The sequence below is a fragment of the Dermacentor andersoni genome, chromosome 6 (assembly GCF_023375885.2).
Source record: "Dermacentor andersoni chromosome 6, qqDerAnde1_hic_scaffold, whole genome shotgun sequence".
Classification (NCBI taxonomy): Eukaryota; Metazoa; Arthropoda; class Arachnida; order Ixodida; family Ixodidae; genus Dermacentor; species Dermacentor andersoni.
Window position 1 is genome coordinate 177,972,760 of NC_092819.1, and position 27,535 is coordinate 178,000,294.

General features: G+C 50.4%; 1 protein-coding gene across 5 annotated transcripts in view; it reads left to right on the top strand.

Moving 5' to 3' along the window:
• The window catches only part of LOC126523961 (hydroxylysine kinase), a 360,868-nt gene that overhangs the window by 268,598 nt on the left and 64,735 nt on the right, over positions 1-27,535 (top strand). The gene's annotated exons all lie outside the window — the stretch shown is intronic.

Below are 27,535 nucleotides of genomic sequence, written 5' to 3' on the forward strand. Positions count from 1 at the left end.
CTGCGGGCCAAGCGCGTCGGCTTTTATAGAGCAGTCATCGAATGTTCCAGACTAATCGCTGGGACCCGCGTGCCTTCCACATAGTTCTACACCATTCGCGTCAGGCGATGAACTCAGATAACACAAGGTTCGGCGACAACAGACCGCGGATAGAAGCATCGATAACTTCCCAGAAACTTCGGATACATGCATGCGCGTCCCGCGCTGTGCGATAACATTTGTTAGGCGGCAAAACGTGTCGCCCGATAAAGACAAGTACACGTGTCAATACCCCCCTCTTAAAAAGCATCGACCCGATGCTGCAAACAAACGAAAGTAATGAATAAGCACTCCTAGCAAAGAAAAAAAACAATAAGGAAAGTTCGTTAGCGTCCGTAAAAGGGTTTAAGACGCACCACGTGGACCACTTCAGGTCGTGCGCGACGTCGCTGTGAATGCGAAATGCCGTCTGGCACGACCTCATAGTCCAGTGCGCCAATACGTCGGATGATCTTGTACGGTCCGAAATAGCGACGCAAAAGTTTCTCGCTCAGTCCTCGTCGGCGTATAGGGGTCCAAACCCAAACACGGTCACCGGGCTGGTACTCGACGAAGCGTCGTCGGAGATCGTAGTGACGGCTGTCGGTACGCTGCTGGTTCTTGATCCGTAGGCGGGCGAGTTGTCGGGCTTCTTCGGCGCGCTGGAGAAAGGTCGCGACGTCAAGATTCTCTTCGTCGGTGACGTGCGGCAGCATGGCGTCAAGCGTCGTCGTCGGGTTCCTGCCGTAAACCAGCTTAAACGGCGTGATCTGTGTTGTTTCTTGCACCGCCGTGTTGTAAGCGAAGGTTACATACGGCAGGACCGCGTCCCACGTCTTGTGCTCAACGTCGACGTACATCGCTAGCATGTCGGCGAGGGTCTTATTCAGGCGCTCCGTGAGACCATTAGTTTGCGGATGGTAGGCAGTTGTCCTCCTGTGGCTTGTCTGGCTATATTGCAGAATGGCTTGGGTGAGCTCTGCCGTAAAAGCCGTTCCTCTGTCGGTGATGAGGACTTCTGGGGCGCCATGTCGCAGCAGGATGTTCTCGACGAAAAATTTCGCCACCTCGGCTGCGCTGCCTTTCGGCAGAGCTTTTGTTTCAGCGAAGCGGGTGAGGTAGTCCGTCGCCACGACGATCCACTTATTCCCGGATGTTGACGTCGGAAACGGCCCCAACAAATCCATCCCAATCTGCTCGAATGGTCGACGAGGAGGTTCGATCGGTTGTAGTAACCCTGCTGGCCTTTTCGGTGGTGTCTTGCGTCGTTGACAGTCTCGGCATGTCTTGACGTAACGGGCGACGTCGGCGGTAAGACGCGGCCAGTAATACCTTTCCTGTATTCGCGACAGCGTCCGGGAGAACCCGAGGTGCCCAGCGGTTGGATCGTCGTGTAAGGCGTGCAGTACTTCTGGACGCAGCGCCGACGGAACAACAAGAAGGTAGTTGGCGCGGACTGGTGAAAAGTTTTTCTTCACGAGTAGGTTGTTTTGAAGCGTGAACGAAGATAATCCACGCTTAAATGCCCTAGGGACAACGTCGGTGTGCCCTTCCAAATACTCGACAAGGGCTTTTAGCTCCGGGTCCCCTCGTTGTTGATCAGCGAAGTCTTCCGCGCTTATTATTCCAAGGAAGGCGTCGTCATCCTCGTTATCTTGCGGCGGCGGGTCAATGGGGGCGCGTGATAGGCAATCGGCATCTGAGTGTTTTCGACCGGACTTGTATGTTACAGTGATGTCGTATTCTTGTAGTCTGAGGCTCCACCGTGCCAGCCGTCCTGAAGGGTCCTTTAAGTTAGCTAGCCAACACAACGCGTGATGGTCGCTGACCACTCTGAATGGCCTGCCATATAGGTAGGGGCGAAATTTCGCTGTAGCCCAAACGATGGCGAGGCATTCCTTTTCCGTTGTGGAATAATTGCCTTCCGCTTTTGACAACGACCGGCTAGCGTAAGCTATCACGTGTTGATGTCCATCTTTTCTCTGGACTAGGACGGCACCGAGGCCTAGGCTACTGGCGTCAGTGTGGATTTCGGTATCGGCGAGCTCGTCGAAGTGCGCAAGTACGGGCGGCGACTGCATGCGTCGTTTGAGTTCTTCAAATGCGTCGGCCTGCGGCGTTTCCCACTTGAACTCGATGTCACATTTAGTTAGATGTGTCAGCGGCTCAGCGATGCGTGAAAAGTCCTTGACAAATCGCCTGTAGTAGGCACACATGCCAAGAAATCTACGCACTGCCTTCTTGTCGGTGGGCTGCGGGAACTTTGCGATGGCAGCTGTCTTCTGCGGGTCGGGGCGGACTCCAGACTTGCTGATGACGTGGCCTAAGAACAGAAGCTCATCGTAGGCGAAGCGGCACTTTTCTGGCTTCAGAGTGAGCCCTGATGACTTGATGGCCTCGAGTACTGTTGCAAGCCGCGTAAGGTGATCGTCGAAATTTCCGGCGAAGACAACGACGTCATCCAAGTAAACGAGACAGGTCTACCACTTCAATCCTGCTAAAACCGTGTCCATCACGCGCTGGAACGTTGCAGGCGCCGAGCACAGTCCAAATGGCATAACCTTGAACTCGTAGAGGCCGTCTGGGGTGATGAAGGCGGTCTTTTCGCGATCTCTTTCGTCGACTTCAATTTGCCAATAGCCAGACTTGAGGTCCTTCGACGAGAAGTATTTAGCGTTGCAGAGCCGATCTAATGCGTCGTCTATCCGTGGGAGGGGGTATACATCCTTCTTCATGATCTTGTTAAGTCGACGATAATCGACACAGAAACGTAGGGTTCCGTCCTTTTTCTTTACCAGGACAACAGGGGATGCCCACGGGCTTTTCGAAGGCTGGATGATGTCGTCGCGCAGCATTTCGTCGACTTGTTCTCTTATAGCCTCACGTTCCCGCGTCGAAACTCGGTAAGGGCTCTGGCGTAGTGGTCGAGCGCATTCTTCGGTTATGATGCGATGCTTTGCGACTGGTGTTTGTCGAATCCTCGATGACGTCGAAAAGCAGCCTTTGTATCGTCGAAGCAGACTTCTGAGCTGTTGCTGCTTAATCACGGGGAGACTTGGACTTATGTCGAAGTCTGGCTCGGGAACTACGGTCGTCGGGGTAGATGCGACAGAATCCGAGAGGACAAAGGCATCGCTGCTTTCCACAATTTCCTCGATGTATGCGATCGTCGTGCCCTTGTTGATGTGCTTGAACTCCTTGCTGAAATTTGTGAGCAACACTTTCGTGTTTCCTCCGTGCAGTCGAGCGATCCCTCTTGCGACGCAAATCTCACGGTCGAGCAGTAGACGTTGGTCACCTTCGATGACGCCTTCTACGTCAGCGGGTGTTTCGGTGCCGACCAATATAACAATGCTGGAGCGAGGCGGGATGCTCACTTGATCTTCGAGCACACTCAAGGCGTGGTGACTACGAGGGCTCTCCGGCGGTATCGCTTTATCTTCCGACAGCGTTATTGACTGTGACTTCAGGTCGATGATTGCGCCGTGTTGGTTCAGGAAGTCCATACCGAGAATGACGTCTCGTGAACACTGTTGGAGGATAACGAAAGTGGCAGGGTAAGTCCGGTCATGAATGGTTATTCTTGCCGTGCAGATTCCAGTCGGCGTGATGAGGTGTCCTCCTGCGGTGCGAATTTGAGGGCCTTCCCATGCAGTCTTAACCTTCTTCAACTGGGCGGCGATGTGTCCACTCATGACGGAGTAATCGGCCCCTGTGTCCACTAAGGCGGTAACTGCGTGGCCGTCGAGAAGCACGTCGAGGTCGGTGGTTCTTTGTCTGGCGTTGCAGTTGGGTCTTGGCGTCGGATCACGGCTGCGTCGTGTTGAACTGAAGCTTGAACGTCGCGTCGTCAAGTCGTCTTTCGTCGGTGTAGTCTTGGCTTCCTGACTTCGTCGGGACAGCGGCGTGTCGTCATTAGGTCGTCGAGATGGTTGCTTCGTCGTCTTCGTCGGCGGCGGAGGATCTTAGTCAGTTCGACGAACAGCAACCGCACCTCCATCGGTTGCTGCTTTTAGTTTTCCGGATATGGGCTCGCTGACCGGCCCCGGGCTGGGCCAGTGAATGGTCGGCGCTGCGGCGACAGGTAGCGGCCTGGTGACGGCGAACGAGAAGCTCGTCGAGGGCTCCACTGAGTGGCGGCGAGGTAGTCGGCGATATCGCGAGGTCGTTCGCCAATCTGTGGCCGCGGCGCGTTAACGGCAAAACCTCGCAGTCCCATCTCCCGGTATGGGCATCGGCGGTACACATGGCCGGCTTCCCCGCAGTGGTAGCAGAGCGGGCGGTGGTCAGGAGCGCGCCAAACGTCTGTCTTCCTCGGGTAGCTGCGCTGGGTGACGGGTGGTCGTGCTGGCGGCGGCGGCGGCGGCGGACGACGGAATTGCGGCGTGACAGGGCCCTGGCGCGGTCGCGGAGGGGGACCTTGTCGGCGTGCGACGGCGGCGTAGGTCATCGCTTGCGGCTCAGGCTGCGGCGATTCAGGGGCTACTCCAAGTTGTTGTTGGAGTTCCTCACGCACGGCGTCGGCAATCGAAGCCACTTGAGGCTGTGATGATGGGAACAGCTTTTGTAGCTCCTCCCGCACGACAGATCGGATAGTCTCGCGTAGGTCGTCGGTGGCCAGTGACTGAACTCCGGCGTAGTTTGTCGCGTTCGTGCGGCGGTCGAATTGCCGGTTTCGCATCTCGAGTGTCTTCTCGATGCTGGTGGCCTCGCGAAGAAACTCGTCGACGGTCTTCGGTGGGCTTCGTACCATCCCGGCAAAAAGTTCCTCCTTCACACCACGCATGAGTAGGCGGACTTTCTTTTCCTCGGACATTTCCGGGTCGGCGTGGCGGAATAGGCGGCTCATTTCTTCTGTAAAAATTGCGGTGGTCTCATTTGGTAGTTGCACCCGGGTTTCTAATAGCTCTTGGGCTCGTTCTCGGCGTACGACGCTTGCGAACGTCTGCAGGAAGCCGCTTCGGAAAAGTTCCCAGGTCGTTAAGGTGGCTTCTCGGTTCTCGAACCACGTCCTGGCCGCGTCTTCCAAAGCGAAGAAGGCATATCGCAGTTTGTCGTCGCTGTTCCAGTTGTTAAAGGTAGCGACTCTCTCGTACGTCTCAAGCCAGCTTTCCGGGTCCTCGAAAGTTGAACCGCGGAACGTCGGAGGCTCCCTGGGCTGCTGCAGCACGACGGGTGACGCTGGGGCTGCCATTGGTGTGGACGTGGTGGCCATCTTCCTAGTCGTCTCAGGCAAAAGTCCGTGCTCCGGGGGCAGTCCTTGCAGCCTGCGGCTACCTCGCTGGTTCTTGGCGACGTTGGTGTCTTCCGAGTGAGGGCTTGGGTCACGGCTTTGTGGGGGCGTCCGGTACATGAACGCAAAGCACTTCCACCAGATGTCACGTGGTCGTGACGTCAAAGAACACAGTAGCAAAACTGTGAAAGGCAAAAACTAGCTTTTATTGGGCGAACCTGTGCCCACAAAACAGGCTACACTTAAAGCACAACGAGAGCGGCGAACACAGTCGGCGATCGTCGTAAATCTGATCTGCGGGCCAAGCGCGTCGGCTTTTATAGAGCAGTCATCGAATGTTCCAGACTAATCGCTGGGACCCGCGTGCCTTCCACATAGTTCTACACCATTCGCGTCAGGCGATGAACTCAGATAACACAAGGTTCGGCGACAACAGACCGCGGATAGAAGCATCGATAACTTCCCAGAAACTTCGGATACATGCATGCGCGTCCCGCGCTGTGCGATAACATTTGTTAGGCGGCAAAACGTGTCGCCCGATAAAGACAAGTACACGTGTCAATATACAAATTGCAACAGGCATAAAGAGAGTGAAAGAAGGGGAGGGGAAGGCGAGTCATCGTCGGTCAACTACTGCTGCGCATGCGTCAATGACATTAAACAATATAAAAGAAACCATAACATGGTGGACACAGGCCAAACTGCTTAACTTCTATGGAACTTAAGTTCTTTATCACAAAGTGCAATAGAAGGGGAACTAACACAGGTGGCTCCTAACTGACACATTGAAAATGCCTCAAAGATTTCTCTGGCCATCTGATTGCTGTACCTTTTCAACACACGTGTGTGGTCAAGGAGTGGAGTACAGCCACACTTGGCACAATGAACAGCCAGATTACTGCCAGTCTTAATCTTGACACGGTGAGCATGCTCACGCAAACGTTCATTGATACAGCGTCCTGTTTGCCCTATGTAAGTGCAGCCGCAAGAGGTGGGAATGGAATACACTACATTGGTACTGCAATGTACAGGCTTGGCGACATGTTGCTAATTGCACGGTCCAGGTGTTCTCCGGCTTTCGTTTATTTTTTTGCACATCCTTCCCAACTTGTTAGGCGCAGTGAACACGACCTTTATACCAGCCCGGCCTGCGGCTTTCTTGATGCGATGGGACACACCATGTATATACGGGATCGCAACAGTCGCAGGCCGGGCTGGCACTTCACTTGCTTGCTGCAGAAGATACCGTGCTACCTCCACGCCATCAAAGCATTGTTACTGTCACGTCTGATGTCATTGACTGCGGCAACGTGCTCGTATTACCATCTTCACGCTGTCTTGCAAGAGGGATAGCCTTTGCATCACGGCTGGTTCGGTTTGATCATGGCTCTGCACTTCTCTACGCTACAAACCCGACATCCGAAAAGATTATCATCCCTAAAGAAACTACATTGGCTTGCGCCACTGCATCGAAGTCTATCTCTGTTGTTTCCTTTAAAGCAGCTTCTTCTGAAGTTCCATGTACTGAACAGGCCGCATCTCCTTCAGCTCTTGCAGCTGCCATCAGTTCCGACCTGACACCTTCGCAGTCACAACATTTGCTTGCTTTTCTATAAAAACATGGAGCTTCCTTTGACGCGCATTCATCTTCGTTGCGAAAAACTTCGATTACGACGCATCGGATAGAGCCAGTTGGCACATCCATCGTGCACCGTAGACCGTATCTCGTATGGCTAGCCGGAAGTAAAGTCATTGACGAGAACGTCCCCGACATACTCCAAAGGAACATAATACGCCCCTCTGCTAGCCCTTGGTCATGCCTCGTAGTTCTGGGTCGCAAAAAAGACGGCTCTGTTCAATTTTGTGTCGACTACCGAGCACTTAACAAGATCACACGCAAGGATGTATACCCTATGCCGCGAATAGACGATGCCTTGGATTCCCTGCAGGGTGCCGAGTACTTCTCCGGTCTCGATCTGCGTTCCGGCTACGGGGAGACACCTATACATAAGGACGATAAAGAGAAAACAGCGTTTTCAGCACCAGATGGGCTCGACGAGTTTAATGTCACGCCTTTGGCCTCTGCAATGCGTCCGCAACGTTCAAGCGCATGATTGACACTGTTCTTCGTGGCCTGAAGTCAAAGGCTTGCTTGTGCTATCTGGACGAGATTGTTGTTTTCTCGTCAACCTTTTCTCACCACCTGAAACGTCTGGATGAAGTTCTCACGTGCCTTGCCAACGCTGGACTTCAGCTAAACACAATGAAAGGCCATTTTGCGAGCAAGGCGATCAAAGTATTAGGTCAGATTGTGAGCGAAGATGGCATTCATCCTAATACTGAGAAGGTTTCGGCAGTTTGGAACTTCCCTCGTCCCGAAAAGACCAAAGATTTGCGTAGTTCCCTAAGCATCGCTTCCTATTTACGCCGATTCATACGAGGCTTCACCGCAATAGCGTCACCTCTGCACAAATTACTGTTTTCTAATGTTCCCTTTGTGTGGTCTCCCGAATGTGAATGAGCGTTCGCCCATCTGAAGCGCGCTCTCACATCTAAACCAGTACTTCGCCATTTTGAGGAAGCTGCTCCTACCCTCTTGCATACGGATGCTAGTGGTCACGGCATGGGTGGCATTCTCCTACAGCGAGACGACACTTTAGGTGAGAGGGTCGTCGAGTGCGCAAGTTGCGTTCTGACAAACGCCGAAAAGAATTACACCATCACGGAGCAGGAATGCCTAGCTATTGTTTGGTCTGTGCAGAAATTTCGACCTTATCTTCACGGCAGCCATTTCACCATCGTTACAGATCATCATGCATTATGCTGGCTTTCAACGCTGAAGAACTTGTCTGGACGACTTTGTCGGTGGATTCTTCGTCTGCAAGAATACGACTTTACTGTTACCTACAAGTGCAGAAAAAAACAACAGGATGCAGACGCGCTTTCTCGCTGTCCGCTTCCTACGACACCATGCAAGGGGCCTCCAACTTCTTTCGGTGGCAAGCATTCGCACGATCCCTCTTCACATGCTTTCTCGTTGGTCACTGTAGACGAGATGCCTCCACACGACACCAGACTATTCCAATCTCACCAACTTGCTGACACTTACTGTCGGCGCATCATAGACCACCTTCAAGGAGCTTCGCGCCCGGCTAACGCCCGCCTTCCTCGATAGCTGACGCAATTAAAGATTGACAACCACGTCCTGTACTGTCATTTCTATCACCCTGACGACATGACTGCTGGTCACCTTGGTTTCCAGAAAACCTTCTACTGGCCTGGCTTGTCCGCCAGTGTAGTGAGGTATGTCCCTTCCTGCGCCCTATGTCAGCGTCGAAGGCTCCCTACATCAGCTCCAAGTGGACAACTGCAACCGGTTCCGTGTCCGTCGCAATTATTGAAGTCATTGGCATTGACCTGCATGGTCCTATTCCTGTGGCTCTCACCGGTAAACGATGGATTGTGGCAGCCGTTGACAACCTGACACGCTACGCCGAAACAGCTTGTACGAGTTCTGCCTCAGCCTCTGAAGTTGCTGCATTCATACTTCAAGCCTTAATACTGCGCCCCGGTGCTTCTCGCATCCTCCTGAGCGACCGTAGAAAAGCATTCGTCTCGCAACTAGTAGACGAAGTACACAGAGCGTCCGGAACCACCTACAAGACTACCTCCAGTTACCATCTGCAAACCAACGGCCTAACAGCGATTTCTTCACATGCTGTCAGACATGCTAGCCATGTACATGGAACCAGATAACACAGACTGGCACGCAATTTTGCTATTTGTGATTTTTGCGTACAATACCGCCGTTCAACGCACGACCGGTTACTCGTCATTCTACTTTGTTTATAGTCGTTCACCCTCTTCCTGTCTTGACGTCTCTTTCTTCGTGCCAACTGTCAATCGATATCCATCCTCCTGTGAAGAATATGTGTCCCGCATTCTGCGTTGTCGCCAGCTCGTCCGCATCAACACCGAAGCACGGCAAGAGGACCGCAAGCAGCATTACGACGCCTCTCATCGCGTCGTGTGCTTTCGCGCTGGCGAGGAAGTGCTACTCTGGGGTGCTATGCAGGATGCGCTGAGTTTCTCGTTCACCCGAGTTTTAGCCGACTTTGCTCGACGGCAGTCAGTGAATGGAGATATAGTGAAACGCGCAAAAGCTGCAGGCAAAAAAATATGTGGGCAGAAAGTCGCTTATGACAACATGAGCGCACCCTGCGCGGCACGTTGCTCCCGCGTTTCAAGCGCAGAAAACTGCACAACGAAACGCGCCAGCGCCACGTATTGTTATCATCAGATTATCGCAACTTAGCAATACCGTGACTGTCCCGCTGTCTGTCTGCACACTTACCGTGAGCTGCTTGCCACGCCTTTCCCGGGCGCGTCAAGGGCGTGTCTCCTCTTTCGGGCACTATATTTCTATCCTCCTTCGAATGCGAACAGGGTACATGCGGCGCATTTTTGCACCTACACTTTCGCTCAAAAGAATACGTTAAAATACAACAAATAAAATAACACACTTTTATTTGTTTAAGTATCTGTTTTTTGTTTTGAATGCTAGAAATTTCTGATGAAAAACGGAGATCAAGCGAATTTTTTAATTTTGCACTTCTTGCCGCGGGTGGCGACAGTGGGGTGAAAGCTTAGAAGCGGATACATTGAAGAGGGTCACACGCTCGAGGGAGTTCATACAGTGAGAAGTCCCCTAGGGGCGCTGCAGTGCTATTCTCAATAAAGTCAGTCATCACCACTATTTCTCTATTAGGATCCATGGATGGGTGGATGGATTTTATGAGCATCCCCTTTGAAACGGGGCGGTGGGTTGCGCCCAGAAGCTCTTGCTATTATACTGTCTAATGTCCTACTTAGGTTGAACAATAAAAAAACACTATGAACTACCACAAGCAAATTTTCTGATCCCCTATTGCAAATTGTGCTTTTGTACGTCTCCGTTTTTTTGTCGTTTCCCTACTTTTCTTCCACCAATCCTCCTATCGCCTCTTACTAATGCCTATTGCGGACATGTTTACTTTTCCGCTGCTCTCACTGAACCCAAGGGTTTCAAAATGGTGCCTAAATTGACCGTTGGGTAGACGTCTTCACATTCTAATAAAACATGCTCCATAGTTTTCCTAGCTTTACCGCTGCAAGCACATGCTTCTTCTTCCTTCTTATATCTCGCTTTATAGGTGCGTGTTCTAAGGCATCCCGATCTCGCTTCGAAAACTAATGAGCTTCCCTTTGAGTTATCATAAATGGTTGCTTTCCTGATTTCCTTTTTTCCTCATAAGTAGTTACTCATGGCAGGTTTCTTTTTCCTTGCCGCCACCCATGAAATTATTTCAGCCTCTCTGACTTTCTGCTTGACCTTCTTTGTTGCTGTGTTGCCCACCATACAGGCCACATACTTGCTGGTCAGCTTCCTAGTTCTTTTCCTCCACTGTGAATCAATGTTTTTCCTGTACAGATACCTGAACACCCTCCCAGCCCACTTACTTTCTTCCATACTCCTCAGGCGTTCTTGATACTCTATATTACTGCGAGCTTCCCTCACTTCCAAACTAGTACAGCCCATATGACCCTGCGCAGCTTCATTTGTAGTCTTCCCGTGAGCGCCCAATGCGAGGCGACCCACTGACTTTTGGTTCCCGTCGAGTCCTGATTTTACCCCTGATTTAAAGAAAACAACTGCATTTCCAAAAGTAAGTCCTGGAACCATTACACCTTTCCACATACCTCGGAGGACCTCGTACCTATTGTATCCCCATAGCGCTCTGTGCTTTATTATGGCTGCATTTCTCTTCCCCTTTACTGTTATGGTTTTTTCCTGTGTTTCCATGTATCTATTGCCTTCGTTTATCCATATACCAAGGTATTTATATTCTGTTACCCGAGAATTTCCTGGCCCTGCATCGCCACTGTCTGTTCACTGTTTTCATTGAATACCATAACATCTGATTTTCTAACACTAAATTTCAAACCTAAATTGTTGCCTTCCTGTCCACAGATATTAGCCAGACGTTGCAAATCACTTTGCTTGTTAGCTAGCAACACAATGTCGTCCGCATAAAATAAACCTGTGAGCTGCGGCTCTATTACTGTACCCGCATGTTTGTATGAGAGATTAAAGCCAACATTACTTCCTTGTAGCCGCAGCGGGGATAAAGGGCAGCCCTGCCTCAGTCCCTTGTTGATATGAACTTTCGCCTCGCACCTCATCCCTTCCCATTCAACGCAAACGGTATTTTTTAGGTAAATCTCTCTCAATAGCTGTAGACAATCGTCACCTAAGCCTTCCCCTTCCAGAATATCCCACAAAATGCTGTGGTCTACGTTGTCATAGGCACCTGTAATGTCTAAAAAGGCTTGCTTTCTACTTTTGATATTTCAATACACTGAGTAAGAACAAATAAGTTATCATCTAAACGTCTACCTATTTTCAAGCCATTCCGAAGTTCTCCCAAAATGCTATTATTCTTTGCCCATGCTTGAAGCTTTAATTTGATGGCCTGCATTGCTACGCTGTATATTACGGATGTAATGGTCAACGGTCTATACGAGTGAATTCTATCTTTCTCCCCCTTATCTTTATAAATTAAATTCATTCTGTTTTGTCAGCAGCTGTCTGGTATTCGTCTATCTTTTAAAGAGTTTTCCACTGCTTTCACCAGAGCTTCCTTACTTTTTGGTTCTAGTTCATTAATCAGCCTAACGGGAACCTCGTCTAGCCCCGTGGCTGTGCGCTTAGGAATTTCCTCTTCCGCTTTCTTCCAGTTGAAATTTGTCAGTACCAGCTCCTTTCCCACTTGGGTCTCTTTATGCTTTTTTTTTCTTCAAATACAACCTCGTCATTGTCTTGGAAAGATTCGGCTGTTATTTTTCGGATGGAATTTATTGCCGCTTCTCCTTGCAGACTGTTTCCATCTTCGTATAGGATATGTTGTATTGTTGTTGACTTCCTGCCCAATAATTTTATGTGGTTCCAAAATATTCTAGGCGCGGCCTTCTTTTTCTCACGTATTTCTGACAACCAACGTTCACTTTCACGTTTTAATTTTGCTTCCACCAGTATTTGAACCATAGACTTTTTCTCCCGGTATATTTCCCATTTACTGGTTACTTCATCCTGTGGCAACTGCGCCTCTTTTGCCTGCCTGTGCTCTCGAGATGCTTTCTGTCGTTCAGCGATCGCTTCTCGTATCTCCCTGTTCCACCAGCTTTTCGGTTTCTTCCTTCCTTTCCAACGACCATGTTGTTTCTCTTTCTGTATTTCTGTCGTTACTACACTCAGAAGCTCACCATATTCCCACTCTTTACTTGGCCATTTGCCAAGTTCTTCCTCGACTCTAGTGACTATATTTGCTATTTGTTCAGCGTTCAAATTTGGACTGGCCATTTTGCGTTCATCGCTCTCTTTCCCAACTACATATCCCATTTTCAAAATGATGCATTTTTGGTCACCCCTATGCTGCTATGCCCTTCCTCATCAATGACCATTTCTCTCAACTTATCATGAATTCCTTCTGTCATCAGACAGTAATCAATGGTCGAATGCCGGTTTCCCACTTCCCACGTCATTTGCCCTTCATACTTAGTCCCTGTATTCACAATAACGAGATTATGTTGCTCATAAAGGTCTAGCATTGACTTCCCGTTGTTGTTGGTATAGCCATCTATATCCTGTATGTGGGCATTCATGTCACCTAATAGGACAATTTCAGCACTATTCCCGAAACCCTTAATATCAGCGCTTATGCATTCCACTAACTCTTTATTCTTCTCTGTGCACTTATTTCCAGTCCACAAATACGTAACGCCGAGCCAAGTTTTCTCCCACTCATTGAACCTGATAACCAATGATGCTCTTGGCATTTTGAATTTACTCTTTTCCATTTGGCTCCCTGATGGATGACCATTCCGACTCTCCCTCCCTTTCTTTCCTACTTAGTTCTGTTACACCCTTCCCACCCATAATACTCAATAACTGGCGGCTATTCCGAGTCCCTAAGGTGCATTTCTGTAACCGCATACACCCCCATTTGTCCTCTATTTAACTGCTCCTCAATCTCTGCTCACTTTTCCTTTCTTCTGCCGCCCTGCATGTTTATGTAGCCTATTGCATGGCGAGCTCTCTTTCTTGCTTTCCTCCTTTTTCTGTTATCGACGGCGATGCTCTTCTGAGGTTGTCCTAGGGGACCTTCTTCATTACCATCTACTCTGGGCTCCTGAACGCCCGCGGGCCCCCTAAAAAAGCAACAACGCAACCACCTAGTCGCCAGCCCACTTCTCGTGTCAGCCTGTAATTGAAGTGGATCCCGACTCGTTTAAAACCACCACACATTCTCACTTCCCTGTTTACTTGGACAACCTTGAAGCCTTTCTCTCGGCTCATTTTCCATATTGCCTCATTAGCAGCCACTGCGGCTCTTTGTACGTGACTGTCACGCACAGGCACCTCCAGCACCGTGCACACCACGATCTGCTCCTGAGGGGATAGCTCGCGCAAGTCGTCCACCCCCTTCGCCAAGGGCTGAGCTAGTCCAGTCCATTTCCTGTTTAAGACGTCCTTGTCATAGTAGCCCACCTGCTACTATGACAAGGTTGCGCACGTGGGCATTTTCCGCGAGCTTTTCTTTGGCTCGCTCCATGACAGAACCCAGTGTCCGCCCTGGAAATGTCCCTACCGCCACTCTTTTATCGCCTTTCACCCTCTCCACAATTGCTTTTGAGCACCCAGCCAGGTTTGAGTCGCCGGCGATAATCATCCTTTCACTATCTCCTACCTCTCCCTTTGTCCTTTTCCGCGTGATTCGGATTTGACAATGGGCATTGCCCCCTGGGCTCGTGCTTTTTCCGCGTGGCGGCCTCAAGGTAGGTGCCGCTCTTTCCAGCTAACCCTTCATCACGCTACATGCATTCCACGCACTTTGCTGACACTCCCTCGCCTGTCGCGTCGGGGGTCTGCATTCCATTGTCACGCACATTATCGTTCACAATGGCGGCCCTGTTCAGCTTTTCCTCGGCTGCCTCAAGGCTCTTTTCACCTATCTTCCGTGCATCCCACTCCCTGTTTAGCTCATTTTTGAGCTCTGGCACCTGTTTGAGAAGCTCTTCCTGGAAAGCCTCCATGTTCCGCAGCCTGGTATCGATATCACATTGTGTGCCGGTTGATTCGATGCCCTCTCCATTCTCATCCGTCTCCTCATCTGCCTTGAGGGAGCCCCCGCGCACAGCCTCCTTTCCCGTCTTTCTCGCCACGTATTGCAGGGCTTTTTGCAAATACTATAACACTATAGTAATGCTACTACTCATGCAAATACTAAAATGCTATATCAATGCATAGCACGTGCCTTTTAGCAAAAACCGATACGCACCGGATCCAAATCCTCAAAACGTCGCAAAGCAACCCTCACCAATGTTTCCAAAGCAATTGATGCCGCGGAGACCGAACGTATGACACGCTCTCGCACGCGCTCAACCACGCGGCCACGCTCTCACTCTCCTACAAAAACACGCACAGTGAAACCATTAATAGCTATTAGTCTTGCCTCTTCCAAGCTACCATTTAAGGACTACAAGCACTCAATGTCCCACCCGGCTGCACGTGTTGAAGCAAGTGGCGCGCAAGGACTCTCTAACCATCCTGCAAAACCAAATGTACACGAAGCCTACCGGCGCACCCGAAATACGAGACGAAAAAATGAAAGAAAAAGGAAACCACCTAATTACTATTTAAAGGCAAAAAATCAGCAAATAAAAAGGAGAAGCATGCTCAAAGCATGCACAAGAACTTATGATCATACCTTGCTGGTGAAGCAGCGCACTGACACGGACACAGTGAAGACACACAAGAAAGGACGACAGTGTGTCTTCACTGTGTCCATGACAGTGCGCTGCTTCACCAGCAAGGTATGATGATTACTCATCAACTAGCCCCCAACTTTCCACTTTACACTACTTATGATTTCGTCGCCACCACGGAGCCCCGAAAAGCACGTCCATTCGCCACAAAATCCAAACCTAGGGGAATAGAAACGCAGCACCGTGGTACGGCTGTTCATCGCAGGCGCTTCACTAGGATATTGTCACGTGGTAGTGACGTTAAAGAACACAGTTGCAGTACTGTGAAAGACAAAACTAGCTTTTATTGGGCCAACCTGTGCACACAAAACAGGCTACACTTAAAGCACAACGATAGCGGCGAACACAGTCGGCGATCGTCGAAAATCTGATCAGCGGGTCAAGCGCGTCGGCTTTTATACTGCAGTCGTCGAATGTTCCAGACTAATCGTTCGGACCCGCCTGCCTTCCACAAAGTTCTACACCATTCGCGTCACGCGATGAAATCAGATAACACAGGGTTCGGCGACAACAGACAGCCGGATAGAAGCATCGATAACTTTCCAGAAACTTCGGATACATGCAGGCGCATCCCGCGCTATGCGATTACATTTGTTAGGCGGCGAAACGTGGTCGCCCGATAAAGATAAGTACACGCGTCAATACCCCCCTCTTAAAGAGCATCGTCTCGATGCTGCAAATATAAGAAAGCGAAACACAAAACGACACTTATTAAACATAAGTAACAAAACAACGAAAAGAAACAAAGTACAAAGGTCAGTTACGCGAAGTCCCAAAGTTCATTATCGCTGGTAGTACGGCTTGAGTCGCACAACGTGGACTATTTCAGGTCGTGAGCGGCGCCGCTGTGATAGCGAAATGCCGTCTGGCACGACCTCATAGTCCAGTGCCCCAACACGTCGGATGATCTTGTACGGTCCGAAATAGCGACGCAAAAGCTTCTCGCTCAGTCCTCGTCGGCGTATAGGGGTCCAAACTCAAACACGGTGACCGGGCTGGTACTCGACGAAGCGTCGTTGGAGGTTGTAGTGTCGGCTGTCGGAACGCTGCTGGTTCTTGATCCCTAGGCGGGCGAGTTGTCGGGCTTCTTCGGCGCGTTGAAGAAAGGTCGCGACGTCAAGATTCTCTTCGTCGGTGACGTGCGGCAGCATGGCGTCGAGCGTCGTCGTCGGGTTCCTGCCGTAAACCAGCTTAAACGGCGTGATCTCTGTTGTTTCTTGCACTGCCGTGTTGTAAGCAAAGGTTACGTACGGCAGGACCGGGTCCCACGTCTTGTGCTCGACGTCGACGTACATTGCTACCATGTCGGCTAGGGTCTTGTTCACGCGCTCCGTGAGACCATTCGTCTGCGGGTGATAGGCAGTTGTCCTCCTGTGACTTGTCTGGCTGTACTGCAGAATTGCTTGGGTGAGCTCTGCTGTAAACGCTGTTCCTCTATCGGTGATGAGGACTTCTGGGGCACCATGTCGCAGCAGAATGTTCTCGACGAAAAATTTTGCCACTTCGGCTGCGCTGCCCTTCGATAGAGCTTTAGTTTCAGCAAAGCCGGTGAGATAGTCCGTCGCCACGACGATCCACTTATTTCCGGATGTTGACGCCGGAAACGGTCCCAACAAATCCATGCCGATCTGCTGGAATGGTCGGTAAGGAGGCTTGATCGGCTGTAGTAATCCTGCTGGCCTTGTCGGTGGTGTCTTGCGTCGCTGACAGTCTTGACATGTCTTGACCTAACGAGCGACGTCGGCGGTCAGACGCGGCCAGTAATACCTTTCCTGTATCCTCGACAGCGTTCGGGAGAATCCGAGGTGCCCAGCGGTTGGATCATCATGTAGAGCGAACAGTACTTCTGGACGCAGCGCTGATGGAACAACAAGAAGGTAGCTGGCGCGGACTGGTGAGAAGTTCTTCTTTACGAGTAGGTTGTTTTGTAATGTGAACGAAGACGATCCGCGCTTAAATGCCCTAGGTACTACGTCGGTGTTCCCTTCCAAATACTCGACGAGGCCTTTTAGCTCCAGGTCTGCTCGTTGCTGTTTAGTGAATTCTTCTGCGCTTATTATTCCGAGAAAGGCGTCGTCATCCTCGTCGTCTTCCGGCGGGGGATCGATGGGGGCGCGTGATAGGCAGTCGGCGTCTGAGTGTTTTCGTCCGGACTTGTAGATCACCGTCACGTCATATTCTTGCAGTCTGAGGCTCCACCTCGCCAGCCGTCCTGAAGGGTCCTTTAAGTTAGCTAGCCAACACAACGCGTGATGGTCGCTGACGACTTTGAATGGCCTGCCATATAGGCGGAATATTGCTGTAGCCCAAATGATGGCGAGGCATTCCTTTTCAGTCGTAGAATAATTGCCTTCCGCTTTTGACAGCGACCGGCTAGCAAAAGATATCACCCGTTCATGTGCGTCTTTCTTCTGGACTACGACGGCACCGAGGCCTAGGCTACTGGCGTCAGTGTGGATTTCGGTATCGGCGTCTTCGTCGAAATGTGCGAGTACCGGCGGTGACTGCATGAGTCGTTTTAATTCTTGAAATGCGTCGGCCTGCGGCGTTTGCCATTTGAACTCGACATCAGATTTGGTTAGATGCGTTAGCTGCTCAGCGATGCGTGAAAAGTCCTTGACAAAGCGCCTGTAGTAGGCACATATGCCAAGGAATCTACGCACTGCCTTCTTGTCGATGGGCTGCGGGAACTTTGCGATGGCAGCTGTTTTCTGCGGGTCGGGGCGTACTCCGGATTTGCTGATGACGTGGCCTAGGAACAGAAGCTCGTCGTAAGCGAAGCGGCACTTTTCTGGCTTAAGAGTGAGCCCTGGTGATTTGATGGCCTCTAGTACTGTTGAAAGCCGCCTAAGGTGATCGTCGAAATTTCCGGCGAGGACGACGACGTCATCCAAGTAAACGAGACAGGTCTGCCACTTCAATCCTGCTAAAACCGTGTCCATGACGCGCTGGTACGTTGCAGGCGCCGAGCACAGTCCGAATGGCATAACCTTGAACTCGTAGAGGCCGTCTGGGGTGATGAAGGCGGTCTTTTCGCGATCTCTTTCGTCGACTTCTATTTGCCAGTAGCCAGACTTGAGGTCCATCGACGAGAAGTATTTAGCGTTGAAGAGCCGATCCAATGCGTCGTCTATTCGTGGGAGGGGGTATACGTCCTTCTTCGCGATCTTGTTCAGACGACGATAATCGACGCAGAAACGTAAGGTTCCGTCCTTTTTCTTCACCAGGACAACAGGAGATGCCCACGGGCTTTCCGACGGCTGGATGATGTCGTCGCGGAGCATTTCGTCGACTTGTTGCCTAATAGCTTCACGTTCTCGCGTCGAAACTCGGTAAGGGCTCTGGCGGAGTGGTCTAGCGCACTCCGCGGTGATTATGCGATGCTTGGCGACTGGTGTTTGTCGAATCATCGATGACGTCGAAAAGCAGCCTTTGTATCGTCGGAGCAGACTTCTGAGCTGCTGTTGCTTAATCACGGGGAGACTTGGATTAATGTCGTAGTCTGGTTCGGTAACCATCGTCGTCGGGGAAGATGCGGCTGAATCCGAGAGGACAAACGCATTACTCGTTTCCAGAATTTCCTCGATGTACGCGATCGTCGTGCCCTTGTTGATGTGCTTAAACTCTTGGCTGAAGTTGGTTAGCATCACTTCCGTTTTCCCTCCGTGGAGTCGAGCGATCCCTCTTGCGACGCAAATTTCACGGTCTAGCAGTAGACGTTGGTCACCCTCGATGACGCCTTCTACGTCAGTAGGCGTTTTTGTGCCGACGGAAATGACAATACTGGAGCGAGGTGGGATGCTGACTTGACTTTCGAGCACGCTTAAGGCATGATGACTACGAGAGCTCTCCGGCGGTATCGCTTGATCTTCAGACAGGGTTATCGACTTCGACTTCAGGTCGATGACTGCGCCGTGTTGGTTTAGGAAGTCCATGCCGAGAATGACGTCGCGGGAACACTGTTGGAGGATAACGAAGGTGGCAGGGTAAGTCCGGTCATGAACGGTAATTCTTGCCGTGCAGATTCCAGTCGGCGTAATCAGGTGTCCTCCAGCGGTCCGAATTTGAGGGCCTTCCCATGCAGTCTTAACCTTCTTCAACTGGGCGGCGATATGTCCACTCATGACGGAGTAATCAGCCCCTGTGTCCACTAAGACGGTAACTGCGTGGCCGTCGAGAAGCACGTCGAGGTCGGTGGTTCTTTGTCTTGCGTTGCAGTTAGGTCGTGGCGTCGGATCACGGCTGTGTCGCGTTGACCTGTGGCTGGTATGGGACGTCGTCAGGTCGTCTTTCGTCGTCGTATTCTTTGCTTTCACACTTCGTCGGGACGGCGGCGTGTCGGTATGTCGTCGAGGTAGTTTCTTCGGCGTCTTCGGCGTCTTCGTCGGCGGCTTAGGATCTTCGTCAGTTCGACGAACAGCAACCGCACCTCCATGGGTTGCTGCTTTTAGTTTTCCGGATAGGGACTCATGGATCGGCCCCGGGCTGGGCCAGTGTATGCTCGGCGCTGCGGCGACAGGTAGCGGCCTGGTGATGGTGAACGCGACGGTCGTCGAGAGCTCCACTGAGTAGCGGCGAGGTAGTCGGCGATATCGCGAGGGCGTTCACCTTGCTGCGGGCGCGGAGCGTTGACGGCGAAACCTCGCAGTACCATCTCCCGGTATGGGCATCGTCGGTAGACGTGGCCGGCTTCGCCGCAGTGGTAGCAGAGCGGGCGGTGGTCGGTGGTGCGCCAAATGTTCGTCTTCCTCGCGTAGGTGCACTGGGCGACGGGTGGTCGTGCTGGCGGCGGTGGCGGCGGACGACGGAACTGCGGCGTGACAGGGCCCTGGCGCGGTCGCGGTGGGGGACTTTGACGGCGTGCGACGGCGGCGTAGGTCATCGCTTCTGGCTGAGGCTGCGGTAATTGAGGTTGCACCTCAGGAGCTCCCAGCGATCGCTGAACCTCGCCTTTCACGATGTCAGCGATCGAGGCTACTTGAGGTTGCGACGAATTCAAGACCTTGCGGAGTTCTTCGCGCACAATGGCCCTTATGGTCTCTTGGAGATCAACGGCGCCCAGCGCTTGGATGGCGCACTGAGGCGTGAGCACTTGGCGGTTATATTGCCTAGTGCGCATTTCTAACGTTTTCTCAATCGTCGTAGCCTCTGTCTGGAACTCAGCTACGGTCTTCGGTGGGTTTCGGATTAGTCCAGCGAAAAGTTCTTGCTTTACGCCTCGCATCAAAAAACGCACTTTTTTCTCTTCGGACATTTCCGGGTCGGCGTGCCGGAAAAAACGGATCATCTTTTCTGTGAAGATAGCGATGGTCTCATTGGGTAGTTGGCCTCGGGTTTCGAGCAGAACTTCGGCCCTTTTTTTTCGGACAACGCTCGTGAACGTCCTCAGGAAGTTACTGCGGAACAGGTCCCATGTTGCTAGGGTGGACTCCCGGTTCTCGAACCAAGTCCTCGCGGCATCTTCCAAGGAGGAGTACACGTGTCGTAGCTTATCTTCAGAGGTCCAGTTATTGAAGGTCGAGATCCTTTCGAAGGTTTCGAGCCAGGTTTCACGATCCTCCGACGTAGCTCCACGGAAGGTACGGGGCTCTCTGGGTTGTTGAAGTACGATGGGTGAGACTGGGGCAGCCATTGTGGTTGTCTTGGCCACAATCTTCTTGGTCTTCTCAGGGAGAAGTCCGTGCTCCGGGGGCAGCTGTTGTAGACGACGGCTTACTCGATGGTCCGTGACTACGTTAGTGCTCTCTTTACGGTCCGGGCTTGGATCACAGCTTGTCGGGGGCGTCCGGTACATGGACCAAAAGCACCTCCACCAGATGTCACGTGGTAGTGATGTTAAAGAACACAGTAGCAGTACTGTGAAAGACAAAACTAGCTTTTATTGGGCGAACCTGTGCCCACAAAACAGGCTACACTTAAAGCACAACGATAGCGGCGAACACAGTCGGCGATCGTCGAAAATCTGATCAGCGGGTCAAGCGCGTCGGCTTTTATACTGCAGTCGTCGAATGTTCCAGACTAATCGTTCGGACCCGCGTGCCTTCCACAAAGTTCTACACCATTCCCGTCACGCGATGAAATCAGATAACACAGGGTTCGGCGACAACAGACAGCCAGATAGAAGCATCGATAACTTTCCAAAAACTTCGGATACATGCAGGCGCATCCCGCGCTGTGCGATTACATTTGTTAGGCGGCGAAACGTGGTCGCCCGATAAAGATAAGTACACGCGTCAATATTAAGGCCCCCGCTTTCATCATTGTCATCATCATCATCAGCCTGGTTACGCCCACTGCAGGGCAAAGGCCTCTCCCACACTTCTCCAACTACCCCGGTCATGTAGTTATTGTGGCCATGTTGTCCCTTCAAACTTCTTAATCTCATCCGCCCACCTAACTTTCTGCCGCCCCCTGCTACGCTTCCCTTCCCTTCGAATCCAGTCCGTAACCCTTATTGACATCATCATCATTACATGTCCTGCCCATGCCCATTTCTTTTTCTTGATTTCAACTAAGTTGTGCGTGGTTAAATTAACTCGCGTTTGTTCCCTCACCCAATCTGCTTTTTTCTTATCCCTTAACGTTACACCTATCATTCTTCTTTCCATAGTTCGTTGCGTCGCCCTCAATTTAAGTAGAACCATTTTCGTAAGCCTCCAGGCTTCTGCCCCGTACGTGAGTACTCGTAAGACACAGCTGTTATACAGTTTTCTCTTGGGCCATAATGGCAACCTGCTGTTCATGATCTGAGAATGCCTGCCAAACGCACCCCAGCCCCTTTTTATTCTTCTGATTATTTCAGTCTGATGATCCGGATCCGCAGTCACTACCTGTCAGTACCAGTCACTACGCCCGCTTTACCAACCAAAACACACTAGTCATAGATACGGGAGCAACGGCTGTCGCTGCAAAATGACGGTACGTTATTTTAGGGTCCGCAGTGACGCAGTTCAGTGAAAATGTACCAGTTTATCTTTGTGTGCGAAGCCTCTGCGATGCATTGCGAAGAAGTGCGTGCTTCCCAGTGATAGAATTCTTTGCTTGTCATCGCTTGCCCAGTGAAAGTGCTTCTGAACGCATGTACGCAGTATTTGAGTGTTTTGTGCACTCCAAGGTGCTTGCGCATTACCTCTGCTGGAGCCAGCAGCGGTCGCAGATGGATATCGTAACGACACCGCAGCTATCGCATTTTGGCAGGTGAGGGCTCTTGTGTGCAGTTATGAAATAAGACTTCGAACGGAGGAAGGTGTTGGAACTGTTGAGTACGCAGTGCTTGTGATGAAGAAATGCCATTGCACTGGGTCTAGAAAAGCGAGCGATTCTCGGACGCTGGTCGCGTTTACGACGCTGTGGCTCCGATACATAACCGATGACACAGCAGCCATCACAAATGACTGCTGCGATACGCACTCCGCAGCATCGTCGTTACCCTCGGCGCATCGACGCCTTGCAAGCAGCTACAGTGACGTGCCGATAATTATTTACTGTGCCCTACGTCGCCACAATTCAGGCAATGAAACTGTGGTGTAGGTCTTATTTTGTTATAGCGCAAGCTAGACAAGGACAACAGAAGGCACATCTGACACACACAGCGCTTGTGTCCGATGTGCCTCTCAGCCCGAGAAGATATATGCATAAGCCGGCGATAGTCAACGCTTTGTTTTTGACAGTGGTGCTCAGTACATCACCGATGACCGTGCGTTGTGCGTGGGTTATGTCGGTGGTCAAGCTTGTTGATGCCTCTCAGCACGGCACCGCGTTGCTGTTGCCGAGAAATAAGTTGGGCGTGGTCCAACCGTGGTGGGTGCGCGCACAAGAGTTACTTGCCTCGCGCGGGGCGTGACCTCTGGCTTTCATCGACAGGCGAACTTGTGCTAAACTCGCACATCGCTAAACCCCCTCCGAGTTCAACTCGGGAACATGGCGGCGGCAGCAGCAGCCTGTGTCATTGCAATGCCTCCTTTGGTCATTGCATCCAGCGGCAGCAAGCGTCATTATGACCGCCTGGACCCGTTCACGTACATGACCGCCGTGGAGTTTCAGCGTCATTTTCGCCTTTCGAAGACATCAGTGCGCTGGCTGTGTGACGAGCTAGGCGAAGACTGTCGTCTGTGGAGACAGCGTGGCGGGTTTCATTCGCTCACCGTCGAAGAGCAAGTCCTCTGCGCCCTCCATTTCTACGGGACTGGGAGTTTTCAGGGACGCGTCGGCGACGAGCGTTACATTGGACGTCATCAAACTACTGTGAGCCGCTGTGTCAGAGATGCGTCTGACGCGCATATCGATGCGGCAGTGCATAAGCGGTGGCTGGCTTTCCCGAAGGAAGCTGACATAAGGCAGTATAATATGGATAGAATTCAACATGCTCTCAGGAACGGAGGAAGCCTAAAAGCAGTGAAGAAGAAACTAGGAATTGGCAAGAATCAGATGTATGCGTTAAGAGACAAAGCCGGCAATATCATTACTAATCTGGATGAGATAGTTCAAGTAGCTGAGGAGTTCTATAGAGATTTATACAGTACCAGTGGCACCCACGACGATAATGGAAGGGAGAATAGTCTAGAGGAATTCGAAATCCCACAGGTAACACCGGAAGAACTAAAGAAAGCCTTGGGAGCTATGCAAAAGGGGAAGCCAGCTGGGGAGGATCAGGTAACAGCATATTTGTTGACGGATGGTGGGCAGATTGTTCTAGAGAAGCTGGCCACCCTGTGTACGCAATGCCTCATGACTTCGAGCGTACCGGAATCTTGGAAAAACGCTAACATAATCCTAATCCATAAGAAAGTGGACGCCAAAGACTTGAAAAATTATAGACCCCTCAGCTTACTGTCCGTTGCCTACAAAGTATTTACTAAGGTAATGGCAAATAGAATCAGGAATACCTTAGACTTCCGTCAACCAAAGGACCAGGCAGGATTCCGTAAAGGCTACTCAACAATAGACCATATTCACACTATCAATCAGGTGATAGAAAAATGTGCGGAATATAAGCAACCTTTATATACAGCTTTCATTGATTACGAAAAAGCGTTTGATTCAGTCGAAACCTCAGCAGTCATGGAGGCATTGCGGAATCAGGGTGTAGACGAGCCGTATGAAAAAATACTGAGATATCTATAGCGGCTCCACAGCCACCGTAGTCCTCTATAAAGAAAGCAACAAAATCCCAATAAAGAAAGGCGTCAGGCAGGGAGATACGATCTCTCCAATGCTATTCACATCGTGTTTACAGGAGCTATTCAGAGACCTGGATTGGGAAGAATTGGGGATAAGAGTTAATGGAGAATACCTTAGTAACTTGCGATTCGCTGACGATATTGCCTTGCTTAGTAACTCAGGGGACCACCTGCAATGCATGCTCACAGATCTGGAGAGGCAAAGCCGTAGGGTGGGTCTAAAAATTAATCTGCAGAAAACTAAAGTAATGTTTAACAGTCTCGGAAGGGAACAGCAGTTTACAATAGGCAGTGAGGCACTGGAAGTGGTAACGGAATACCTCTACTTAGGACAGCTAGTGACTGCGGATCCGGATCATGAGACTGAAATAATCAGAAGGATAAGAATGGGCTGGGGTGCGTTTGACAGGCATTCTCAGATCATGAACAGCAGGTTGCCTTTATCCCTCAAGAGAAAAGTGTATAACAGCTGTGTCTTACCAGACTCACGTACGGGGCAGAAACCTGGAGGCTTACGAAAAGGGTTCTACTTAAATTGAGGACGACGCAACGAGCTATGGAAAGAAGTATGATAGGTGTAACGTTAAGGGATAAGAAAAGAGCAGAATGGGTGAGGGAACAAACGCGAGTTAATGATATCTTAGTTGAAATCAAGAAAAAGAAATGGGCATGGGCAGGACACGTAATGAGGAGGGAAGTTAACCGATGGTCATTAAGAGTTACCGAATGGATTCTAAGGGAAGGAAAGCGTAGCAGAGGGCGGCAGAAAGTTAGGTGGGCGGATGAGATTAAGAAGTTTGCAGGGACAACATGGCCACAATTAGTACATGACCGGGGTAGTTGGAGAAGTATGGGAGAGGCCTTTGCCCTGCAGTGGGCATAACCAGGCTGATGATGATGTGGATGGCTTTCCCGAAGACTGCGGCTGAGCGGGCATATATAAGAGAACGCTTCCTACTTCGCGGGGACATTACGAACGTAGTCGCGTGTGTCGATGGAACGTACGTAGGAATTAAGGCTCCTTCAATGTCAGCGTTACTGTTATTAGCATTCAAGCAATGTATAGATACACCATATTGCCAAATTTGTCACTTCTGTGTAGCCGGCTTAAATTGTGTGTTACCGACATCTCACATGCGGCTGCCTATGATACTGACTTTTTCGCTGGTTGCTGAATTTTTGCCGATTGTTCTACTTTTCTGTTATTTGGTGTGGGTAATGTTGAATTTTGGTCATGCGTCATCTATGCGGCACTATGACACATCGAGGCATTACACAATTCGTTGAAGCGCGACATGCGAATGTTGCGCCAAGCCGGTTGTGCCTATGCACTTGTGGCGAAATGAAAATGCATTGAGAACCTTAATGTGCTGGCTTGGATGAAGAAAATACCTCAGAGTGTTTGCTCTGTTCACTGTTGATGCATGGGCCAGAGGTTCAGTGTATCTGTTTTTGGGAGGGAGGGGGGCAGCGTTATTCTGGATGGACAAATCATATATTTTCGTCTCGTAATGGGACTCTTAATTCTTCAGCAGTAGAACGATTCAGATCCAATGCTCTGCAGAACTCGGTGTGTGTGAAGATGTCATGAACCACCAAGGCAAAATAACATATCGGGAGACATGTGGTGCAGATGCCAATGAAAAATGGGTCTTTAACCCGCCATGATAAAAACAAAGATTGCAGAGTGAATAGACCTTTTGTACAGCTTTAGAGCAATGATTACACAAAACGTGATATGTTCAAACATGTAAAGCTTGCCGCAATGCCAAAGTAGGATGAGCGACATACAGCATATTTTGGCATTGCACATGTCTCGTAACTGTTATTTTTATTCTAAGCCTCGCTGTCACGCCTTTCCCTCCGGCACTCCCTTTACTGAAACGTGGCACTGTCTTTCCATTGGTGTCATGATGATGATGGTAACGGCAGCAGTAAGAATGGTTAATGCTTGCCCCTTTGATTCCTACGAGTTTAGTGGTAAAGAATATGGCACGTGCATACACCTGTGTTGGAAACGTTTACGCTTGTGGTGATTTTTTGGAGAGCTAATTCGTGTTGAGACATTTCAAAGATGTGCGCCATTGTGGCCTAATAACTAGAGCATTGGTGAGGTTGAAGACTGAGTGTATTGATATAGAAGCTTGAAGTTGAGTTGCACAACAGTTCGACGGGGCATAAAGAAGAGAAATACACAGAGCAGAACGCTCTGCTGTGTGTGTTACTCTTCTTTGTGTGCCATCGAATTGTTGCGCGATCCAACTTCAAGTAGAGCATTGGGCTTCTTTGGTGCAGGACCGAGGAAGTGTGAGCTATTCGACTACATGCCACTGCCTTGCCACACAATTATGGAAGTCTGAATGTTTGCAAACAAAGCTTTGCTTTCAAATCCACTTGCTCATGTAATACAAGCACTGATAGAAAGAACCGTCATACAAAAATAGTGGTGAAATGAATGGCCTTTGAAAATTTGTATGTTGACACTAATGACATAATAGGTGCCACACCGGACTCGACAATTGTACTGGACAGAGCAGTTTCTTTACTATGTGAAGCACTAGCTTCCATTACATGCTGTGCAGATAACCAAGCTCAGTTTGTTTAAACGTGGTACACAACATTCACTGTAATCTGTTTTTGATTCTAAAGAAGTGCCCAACACCACCTCTTCTTCAAGAACGTCGTTGGAATATTTGGCGGGACCTTTTTACAGCTCCTCATAATGGAAGTGTGGCCAGCCAGCTTTGCTTGGATGCCTTTATAGATTTCTGTTCCCGATCATTGTGTGCTATCAAGTTGCTAAAGTCTATGCAACTGGTGCAAGGCATTACGTGATTCTATAGTCGGATACAACTTTAGGAGGCCATAGAATCTGCACTTCAAAGGCACGTGAACACAAGCCAGCACCAATGGGCATGCACTCTAGACTGACGTCGTGCCGCCGGACGCACTAGTACCCACTCGTTGGAGAGGGTCTATTTCTTTAGACGTGGAGGCAATCGGCTGCTGCGGTCATCTGGGTGGGGCCTCTCCCGTCTTGTGAAGTTGCATCCGACTAGAGAATGCTGCTTAACATACAACACAAAAGGACAAAGTGTACGATTATTTGGCCTATGAAATGGATACATCACAAGTGAGCTATGCAAGGGCTTAAGCTGTGTGAAAATTAGTACATGCAAATATATGACATTGTTAAAGAATATGTGGTATCGAACATGCATGTTTGATATGGCACGTTTGA